Raw genomic sequence first — 10516 nt, forward strand, 5'->3', positions numbered from 1 at the left:
GACAGACAACAGTCAGAATGACTTCCTGCTGTGTGTTTTTAACCCGCTGTGGTGAATTAATGGAGTAAAGATGCAAAAATAATGTTAAAATCGCAGTGGAGTTCATAAATTAATATTAATTGCAGTTTTTATGAATGTGCCAATGTACAATAATATACATAGACACTGTATTGTTTAAACCAGATGGATTAAAGTTGTTAAACACTTGAATTCAGCGTCTGATTACATCTTAATGCACCACTTGACATTAATATTATTGTTAATATTAATACTTATATCCTTTCTGATCAGGATCAGTTCATGTGCAGCTAAAACCTAATCACTGATCTATTGATCTGTCTTCTTCTGCTTTAATTAAATTGCTGGTGTCAAAATATGCGGTGCTTTATCATTAGAACTGATTTTATGTGTATTTATTATGAAGCACTTCAAGCAGATGTTCTGCTGGGTCCATCAGAACCATCAGAACATCCAGAAATCACTGATGCATCCAGTAGTTGAATTCTTGTTGATACCACTGCATTCCTTCTGGTTGTGTCCCGGTATACAGATCTCCATGAAGCTGCTGGAACCTTCTGGATTAAAACCACCCTGTTGGCCTTTCAGTTCAGATGTTGAAGGCTGAAGACAGATTCTGATTTATGACAGTTTGTTGTTTGGTTCCTCTGTCTGACATGATCACGAATGAAAGAAAACTCTGCATCTTTTTGCAGCTCAGTAAAACACGTTAACACAAAGGCCAGAGGTCAACCTGATCATCAGGATCTATCAGTTGGATCCTGAGGTCTGAAGGCCAGCGTAGAACATGTTAGACAGGTCCCAGTTCTGGTTCCAGCAGGAATAAATTAAAAACACAGCATGAAATAGAAGAAAGAAGAAATAGAATAATAGAAGAAAGAAATGAATGAAATCAGAATCAACTCTGCAGGCCCAGTTTCACACAAAAATGACAAATGTGACTCTGGTGAGTCTCAGCTCTGAGTGCAGTAATCAGAGAAATAAACTAAGAACTGCAAATAAAGGAGAAAAGAAAGAAAGTACCACAATATAAACACATAAACAGCAGCATTTACGGTGTCTGTGTAAAGTGGGTTACTGAGAGAGGAGTGGTACATTTAAAGTAGTATTAATAGTATTGGTAGCAGTAGTAGTGAAAGTTAAAAATAAGTATTATAACTGAGGAGAAGGTGAGGACATCAGACTGTATAAATGTAAAAGTTAAATTCCTGACATGGAATAAGAGTTCTAGTAAAAGCTGATGTTCATTGAGAGGCAGATGGAGTCTAGAGGTTCTGGTTCTGGTTCTGCACAGTCTCCTGGAGGGAAACAGTCAGTTAATAGAGTAATAAATCAGAGTACATGCACATTGCTGCACACACACAGAGGACATGTACATTACTGCACACACACAGAAGACATGTATATTACTGCACACACACACAGAGTACATGTATATTACTGCACACACACAGAGGACATGTACATTACTGCACACACACAGAAGACATGTATATTACTGCACACACACACAGAGTACATGTATATTACTGCACACACACACACAGAGTACATGTATATTACTGCACACACACACAGAGTACATGTATATTGCTGCACACACACAGAGGACATGTGCATTGCTGCACACACACAGAGGACATGTACATTACTGCACACACACAGAGGACATGTGCATTGCTGCCCACACACTCAGAGGACATGTGCATTGCTGCCCACACACACAGAGGACATGTGCATTGCTGCACACACACAGAGGACGTGTGCATTGCTGCACACACACACAGAGGACATGTACATTACTGCACACACACAGAGGACATGTGCATTGCTGCACACACACAGAAGACATGTATATTACTGCACACACACAGAGTACATGTATATTACTGCACACACACAGAGGACATGTGCATTGCTGCACACACAGAGGACATGTGCATTACTGCACACACACACAGAGGACATGCATATTACTGCGCACACACACAGAAGACATGTATATTACTGCACACACACAGAGGACATGTATATTACTGCACACACACAGAAGACATGTATATTACTGCACACACACAGAGTACATGTATATTACTGCACACACACACAGAGGACATGTGCATTGCTGCACACACAGAGGACATGCATATTACTGCACACACACACAGAGGACATGCATATTACTGCACACACACAGAGTACATGTACATTGCAGCACAGTACATGTATATCAGTATATACAGAGTACATGTGTGATTTATGTATGATTTTAATTTAGTTTTAACAGTTTGTGCACAAAGCATAACGTCATGTACAGTGTAACAGCAGAGTGTTTTGAACGCGGCGCCGCCGCCGCTCGCACGTAACGGTACCGGTACCGTACGCGTCGCCGCTTCGTTTCGGTCGGTCCCGACTCGCCCGGGCCGGCCGAACCGGCCGCGCGGAATCCGGCCGTCGCCTGGGATCGATCCGGCGACCTCCCGCTCCGCGGGCGATCGCCGCCCCACCCCCCGCCGCCGCGCGCCGCTTTTCCCCCTTCCCCCCACCGAGAAGATTGGCCGCCAGCCTTTGCGCTTGATTGCTTACAATCATCTCTGTCTGCATAACCATACGTGGGTTACCCTGCTGCTTGGTGCTGGATTTCTTCAGACTCTGAGGGGCTACAAGACAAAGTTTCCCAGTTATGTGGCCTCGCATCATATTTTTATTTAAATGATATAATGTCATGAGATATTCCACAAGGCAACACAATTCACTGACTTCATAATTAACTTGAACGGTGGTTTGAAGGCAAAGCTCAACATCTTGTACAGTTTCATTGTCCTCATTTGTCGTTTCAAACCGCGAGCTCGTTTTAGTGAAAAAGTCTACAGTTTCAGCACATTTGGCTGCATGTGTTTCCAGAGCGTTTCTCTTTTTAATTCTTGCTTTCTTCGCGCCACCCTTGCTCATTCTATTTTCCATCTTTCAAACACCTCCACTTAGATGCTGTTCTGACACAGAGCCAGCAGATGTCACTCTTCTGGCTGTCAAATACTTGGAAGCAGTGTGTCATTGTTGAAGCAGTTGTGTCAAAGTGGTTCACTGCTTCATGAAGCTTCCATCTCACTTTCACTAAAGAAGTCACCATTGCCTAGACACGTGTGTAAATACACAGAGAGAACTGATGGTTTTTGCTGCTACGTGTGATGCTGCAGGTGTTTATTAAAGTCAGAGGAAATAGTCTGATAACCAGCAGCTGTGGGCAGAAAACAGGACTGAAGGAGGTGTAAGAATGTTTCTGCAAAATCCCAGAATTACATTCAGTGCAAACTGAGCATTATTGTTTCAGACAGGAACCTGACACGTGTCAGATTTGAGGCACATTAGTATCTGTACTTTGACAGACATTAAGTCAATGTGTTATGTAATAGGTACCTGTTGGGGGCGCTGCGACACCTGGACACAACCCGGGTCTGATCTACTCTGCCTGGGTGTCCTGGGTGACGGAGTGTGATGTTGAAAGAGCCGAAACAGTCCAGGAAGCATCACTGATGATGTGTTCAGAGGCATCACTGTGTGCTGTATCTACTTCAGATGCGGCGCTTTGGATAAAAGCGTCTGCTAAATGAAAGTGTTGAACTGTAGTGAACAGCATACGACACAAGGGAGAACCAAAACAGGCAACAATGCATAACAGTTGGTTATGTTGCACAGCTCAGGATGGGAGCATCTCTAATGACTGACCACACACACACTGAGGATTTCAAATCTGCAGTTTTCATTCTGAAACAATCTACAGGACCGAAGCACTTAAACTGCTCCTCCTATTGTAACAAAAACTCACTTTTCTGCCTGGAACACATCCAGGGACTGAATGCGTCCTGTCATCTAGGACAAGGATGCAGCATGAGCAGGGATCAATCAGAATAGAACAGAATAGCCACTTTATTGTCAACCACAACAGACACTAGTTGGTGCACATTATGACTGAATTTCAGATACAAACGGTTAACTTTAGTGTATTTACTCCAAGTAAACTCACAACCAGCAGTATGTTCAAATGCTGTGCAGTTTTAAGATGGAGTCCAGGTGTTTGTGAGAAACCAGTGGTTTGAAAGCACATTTTTAAAACTGATTTAGTTTGAGAACCATAACACATGCTCTCCAAAAATAAATATAAAAGGAAGGGTGCATTATGTTACACTTTTAAACAAACAGATACAGTTCTATTGTGTTCTTTTGTTTTTTATTTGAGGATCTCTCTTTTTGCTGTATGATCAGATCAAGCATGCGGTACCCGTGTGGAGGAAAAAAAGATGTTGGGAAGTTTAAAAAAAACTTCTGGCTGGGTTGAGGGTAGAGAGGAAGGAGAGAACATGAAGACTTTGGAGGTCACTGAGGCCGATAACAGCAGATCAGAAACATGCAGCTCCAGATCCAGAGAAACCTGCAGAGGACAAAACACAAAGTCAGTGACATACATCTAACTGTATGAAGACAAAGAGGAGAGGAGAGAAGGAAATCCTCCAGCAGCCTGGGCTGGAAAATGAACATTTTGAGAAAAACTGAGTCTAACAATGAGCTAACTGCAGTTGAAGCTGTCATTCACAGCGTCTGCATGGATATTTAAGTCACCTGTTATCATGACTCTGTCTGTACTGAGATAAAATCAGTGAAGAACTCTGAAAATTCAGATAGAAACTCTGAGGGAGAGGCAGGTGGGAGATGAACAACTAACAGAACTTAGAGACATTACAAAGGTTAACTGCACCAACGGACTCAGAGATGGTGCATTTTAGTGTTCAAAGTCACCTTTTCATTTGGTGTAATAACAAAAATATCAGGATATCATAGAGTTTGACTGAAATTAGACCTGTGCTGTGATGTATACATCATCTGGAGCTCTCACTGCAACATGACAGTGTCTTCTCAATGACTTTATCTGTATAAGCAATGAATTTGGGGAGTTTGGCGCATGCTTTGGACCAGGCTTCTGATTGTGGGTTGGGAACAGCCCATACGCCTGGCTACATCACTGTAGCTCAAACCGGCCTCCACCATACCCAGTGCCCGGAGACGTTGTTCATGTGATAGACGCGGCATGATGCTGTTCACTGCACTAACAATGGTGGCCTTTTTTGGGCCTTTATATAGGCCTTCAAAACCCATTCTCAAATTGTGCAGATACTCACTGAGTATTGCTTGGTGTGTATTTGGTTCACTTTTGCAAAGTGACCAACCCATGTGCAATGAATCATGACAAAATGACAACTCATCATTATCTCAACTACCAGGGCACTAGATCATCAGTAAATCCACAATGAATAATTACAACCCCCCTACAAGTAGAATTCTGCGTACATTTCTGCCTCAAAGTTTCTATTGACTGTCAGTATACAAACACAATAAACACAATAGTATTAGATTTAGTCTTTGTATCACCTTTTGCGTCACTGTAATAATCGTCCCCTCTGCCATAATCTGGATTCACTTCATGGGCTGTTCCTTGTCTGCTTTCTTGATCTGATCTTTCATAAGATCGGGGGTCTTGGAGAGATGGCTCTAAAGACAGCAAAAGAAGAGAAAACTTTAATTGACTCAGAGATAAATAATTACATCTGAGCTAAATTACTTCACATACTCATATTAACATTAAGTTTCTAATTAGCCAGTTTATTTGATAAACTTACCTTGTGTTAATTGCACGGTCTCTCGAGTCATGCACTAGTCCTGGATCTGCCTCCCGTCATCTCTGGTCCATCCTGTCTGAATCTGCTTGATGTCGTTGAAGCACCAGTTCTTTAAAACAAAAAAAGAGAGATACAGATGTATTTTTCAATTGATTCTGACATCACTACATTTTGTCAGACTGTGATGTGCTACATGCTAAATCCCTGCAGTGTCTGTTGGATCATTCTTTCTTAAGCACATTTAAATTATCAGTGCATCCGGTAAAGTCTCAATAAAGTTGTTCTTTCTTCTCCTCAGAGGCTGGTCGTCGTCTCTGGCTTCATCTCTGTTGGGGCTCGGTCACCCTGAACTGTGACATTGTCACTGTGGACTCCACTGTGGGTCCAGGGTGGGATACAGATGCACATGTTGCTTCTCTGTGACATGCCGTCTGCATCCTGTTCACCTTCTGACAGAGCGGAGCTTCACTGTAAGGGGGGCACCACAGGAGGTTTCCCACAATCCCCCCCAGATCCGCCCACACCTCTGACGGGCACCCTGACCAGAGTCCCACCGACAAGAACCGAGCTCAGACAGAATCACACAAAATACAATCGAAGATAATTCATTCAAATAAAGTTGGAATAGATCTGATCAGACATAATCACAAGAGATTCATTCAAATAAAATCTGACCAGATCCCATTCAGAAAATCACACGTAGCTAAAATGCTTAAAATAAAACAGGGTAAATTTAATAAAATGAAAGGTTTGTGAACCTTCTTACCTGGAGGTTGGCTGGCAGCAAGTCCAGCAGCCCTCTTAGGTAAGGCAGGAGGTATCTGGGGAGAGAAACTCACACACTGGTTAGTAAAAAAATGCTAAGAGGGACCTCCTGCATGTTTGTCACCAATCTGTATGTTTGTCAGGAGGTCCCTCAACAGAAAAACTTGGAGGGGAAGAAGAATGTAGGCAACCCCCGAAGAAAGATAGATAGATAGGACAGAGAGGAGGAGGAGATAGGAGAGAGAAGGGGAGGGAGAAAAAGAAGGGTGAGATCAGAAGGAGGAGGAGGAGGAGAAAGGACAGAGAGGGGGAGGGCCCCCCTCCCTTCCCCTCTCTCTCCGATCTACTCCCTCTCCTCCTGATCTTCTCACCCTTCTTTTTCTCCCCAGAAAGAAGGGTGAGATCAGAAGGAGGAGGAGGAGGAGAAAGGACAGAGAGGGGGAGGGCTCCCCTCCCTTCCCCTCTCTCTCCGATCTACTCCCTCTCCTCCTGATCTTCTCACCCTTCTTTTTCTCCCCAAAAAGAAGGGTGAGATTAGAAGGAGGAGGAGATAGCAGAGAGAAGGGGAGGGAGAAAAAGAAGAGTGAGAAGATCAGGAGGAGGAGGAGAACCCCTCCTCCTGAGAGAAGAGTGAGAAGATCAGGAGGAGGACGAGAACCTCTCCTCCTCCTGATCTTCTCCTGATCTTCTCCTGATCTTCTCATTCTTTTTTTCCTCCCTCCCCCTCTCTCTCCCATCTCCCGGATGAAGATGAATGGGAGGGTGGAGGTGGAGGTGGAGTTGAAGGTGAAGGTGGAGGTGAAGGTGAAGGTGGAGGTGAAGGTGAAGGTGAAGGTGGAGGTGAAGGTGAAGGTGGAGGTGAAGGTGGAGGTGAAGGTGGAGGTGAAGGTGGAGGTGAAGGAGAAGAAGAGCGAGAGGGGGAGTAGGAGGGGGAGGAGAGAGGGGAGAATGTGGGAAGAGAAGAGAGGGGAGAGTAGGAGGGGAGGGGGAGGAGGAGGGGGAGGAGAGAGGGGAGAATGAGGGAAGAGGAAAGGGAGAGTAGGAGGGGGAGGAGGAGGGGGAGGAGAGAGGGGAGAATGAGGGAAGAGGAGAGGGAGAGTAGGAGGAAGAGGGGGAGGAGAGAGGGGAGAATGTGGGAGGAGGTGAAGGAGAAGAAGAGCGAGAGGGAGAGTGAGAGGGAGAGTAGGAGGGAGTAGGGGGAGTAGGAGGGGGAGAGAGGGTGGTACAGGCGAAGAGGAGGTGAAGGAGAGGGAGGAGGAGAGATGGAAGGAGGGACTGGAGAAAAAGCAGAGCGAGAGGGGGAGGTAGAGGAGAGAGGAGAGAGGGAAGAAGAGCGAGGACGCTTGGAGGGAGGGCGGGAGGAGGAAGAGGGGAAGGAAGAGGAAGAGGAAGAAGGGGAGGAAGAAGGGGAGGAAGAGGAAGAGGGGGAGGAAGAGGAGGAGGAAGAGGGGGAGAAAGAGGGAAAGAAGGGGGAAGCGAGGGGGGAAAGCATGGAGGAAGAGGAAGAGGGGGAGGAAGAGGAGGAGGAAGAGGGGGAGAAAGAGGGAAAGAAGGGGGAAGCGAGGGGGGAAAGCATGGAGGAAGAGGAGGAGGAAGAGGAAGAGGGGGAGGAAGAGGAGGGAAAGAAGGGGGAAGCCAGGGGGGAAAGCATGGACGACGACCTCCAGGGGGAGGTAGGGGAGAGAGTAGAGAGGGGGGAAGACAAGCGAGGACGCTTGGAGGGAGGGGGAGAGCATGGTGGAGGTGTGGGTGGAGGTGGAGGTGGAGGTGAGGGTGAGGGTGAGGGTGTAGGTGAAGGTGAGGGTGAGGGTGGAGGTGAGGGTGAGGGTGTACTACACCTGGAGTCTCGCGAGAAGTCCGAAGTCCGCTGGAAACAGAAACAAAAACAACATTTCAACACAGACTCTCAGGAAACTGGAGCAAAGAGGTGAAGCTGCTCAAAGAGGGACGCTCAGGAGAACCTCAGAGGAACTCAGAGGGGAACATGTTGCTGCACCCTGAGTCTCTGATCGACTCCAGCTTCAGGGTTTCAGGAAGATGCTTCACATTTCTGCTCAGGGACTGATCCAGAATGAAAACTTCTCAACTAAAATCCTCACTTTGTTTGTCTTTAGTCAGCAGAGACTAAAAACCCACACAGCTCTGCAACGTCACAAATGTTTTAAATTGTCTGTAATACTAGATAACAAATTATTATTATTATTATTTTGTTGTATTTCTAATTAATTTTAAAAGTATTAATACAGATATTTAGTGTTATTTTCACTTGATCAATGCAGTATTCCACTATTTTTAATCAACAATATAGCAAAACACTGAAATAACAAGAAAATTACAGTCTGTTGATTTAGGCATTAGTTAAGTATTTTTTAAAAATGTCTTTACAGTCAAAATGTGCATGAATATTATTTTTACTAGATCCATCCGTTCTCTATACACCGCTTTATCCTCACTAGGGTCGCGGGGGGTGATTTTTTCTGTAATTGATGAAAACAGGACAAATCTGTAAAATAACCATTTTGAAATCATTTACCATTTGATTTCAACCCCCAATGTACAGAGATTTTTTTTGGCGAGTTCGTTCACATTTCCAACTAGAAAAGCACTCGGAGAGCGCAGACCTCCGCCAAGGATATTGACATTCCCATGGAACATTGTATTCACATACATTTATGCACGATTTAGAAATTGAAGTATTGTATTGTATTTTCATGGCGGAGGTAATAAAACTCGGATCTGTGTCGTTCAGACTGTCATGAAAAGATCAGATACAGGTCGCATAGGAGCAAAAAAAAAAAATCCGATTTGGGTCACTTGAGCCTGCAGTGTGAACATAGCCGAACAGTTCCATCGTCTCCATGGTTACCAATTTGGAGCATTGTATGAAAAATAGCCCAGTCGCCATATTGCTTTTTAATTTTTTGAAGCCAAATTATACAGATTTTTTTACACTGTTTTTCACTCAATATACACTAAAAAATGAAATATTTCTTGAAACAAAAAGTCTAATTTTACGGTCAAACATCGTAAAAGAACAAACAACCATTTATAAAATACAGATCTTTGACGTTTTCTCAGTTAGCTAACACACAAATCATTTTACTGCTCTCAGCACATTGAAATGAATATCCACAATAAAATAAACAGAATTTTGCTTCAGAAAGTTTAAAAAGAGGCTCCGAGGACCTTCAGTGATTGTGGGATTATATTTAGAGCATTTTATAAAACGAAGCTCAATTATCATCTTGTTTCTGAAACTTTTTGACACCATTATTTACCCATTTTTAGTCCTTAACGTGCACGGAAAAAATCGTCTAATTTTCGAACAATGTGAAATAACAAATATCAATTTATAAAACTGAAGTTCTGATCGGAAACTTGAAAGAGGCTCCGAGGACCTTCAATGCTTCACACACAACTGATCATATTTGGAGCATTTTATGAGAAATGGACCATTTTCCACCGATCTTTCCATGCTAAACAAACTAACAGTTTTATCAGCACATTCCCCTGTACGGTTATACAGCAAAACACAGTGTTCAGAGAAGATCAGCTGATGAGAAAAGCATAAACATAATTTTCTTACCTTCATGTTGACGATCCAAATGGAAATGGGAAAGTTCAAAGTTCGGCAGGCCTTCTTGCCTTCTGTTGCTATGGCTTAAATGATGCACACTGCACTGAAACAAAAACGTCGCTGGATTTGCATAAAAAATTACCGACAGCGGTTGCGTGAAATTATGTTGTGCTTTGGTTTGAACACATATTCAACCAATATCCCCACGACTAATATATGCTATTAATATATGCATTATTATTTCACGTTAAAATCCTTTAGTCAAATCATGTTTCATTTTCGTTCTTGACCCATGTTATACATGCATCAAGCATTTGTATCAGACATGTGTTTATGTCATCTTGTTGGCGTTTCATTTGTTTTAATCTACAATGCATGATCAAATTTTATATTCTATATATGATACAGTTCTACTGATGCAACCTAAATGACTTCTGCTGAAGCTATATTTGTGTTGACCTACAAAGCAATCAAAACACAGCAC

The 10516-nt window shown here is 43.4% G+C and overlaps 1 long non-coding RNA gene across 1 annotated transcript; it reads right to left on the reverse strand.

Moving 5' to 3' along the window:
• Positions 1-3187: 3187 nt before the first annotated feature.
• On the reverse strand, positions 3188-6762 carry LOC127534871 (uncharacterized). The gene is made up of 4 exons (XR_007943422.1): positions 6457-6762; positions 5691-5799; positions 5443-5562; positions 3188-4447 (listed from the first exon to the last, which is right to left on the reverse strand). It is a non-coding gene; the product is annotated as an uncharacterized LOC127534871 (long non-coding RNA).
• Positions 6763-10516: the final 3754 nt, after the last annotated feature.

This window comes from Acanthochromis polyacanthus, chromosome 7 (genome assembly GCF_021347895.1).
Source record: "Acanthochromis polyacanthus isolate Apoly-LR-REF ecotype Palm Island chromosome 7, KAUST_Apoly_ChrSc, whole genome shotgun sequence".
Lineage (NCBI taxonomy): Eukaryota > Metazoa > Chordata > Actinopteri > Pomacentridae > Acanthochromis > Acanthochromis polyacanthus.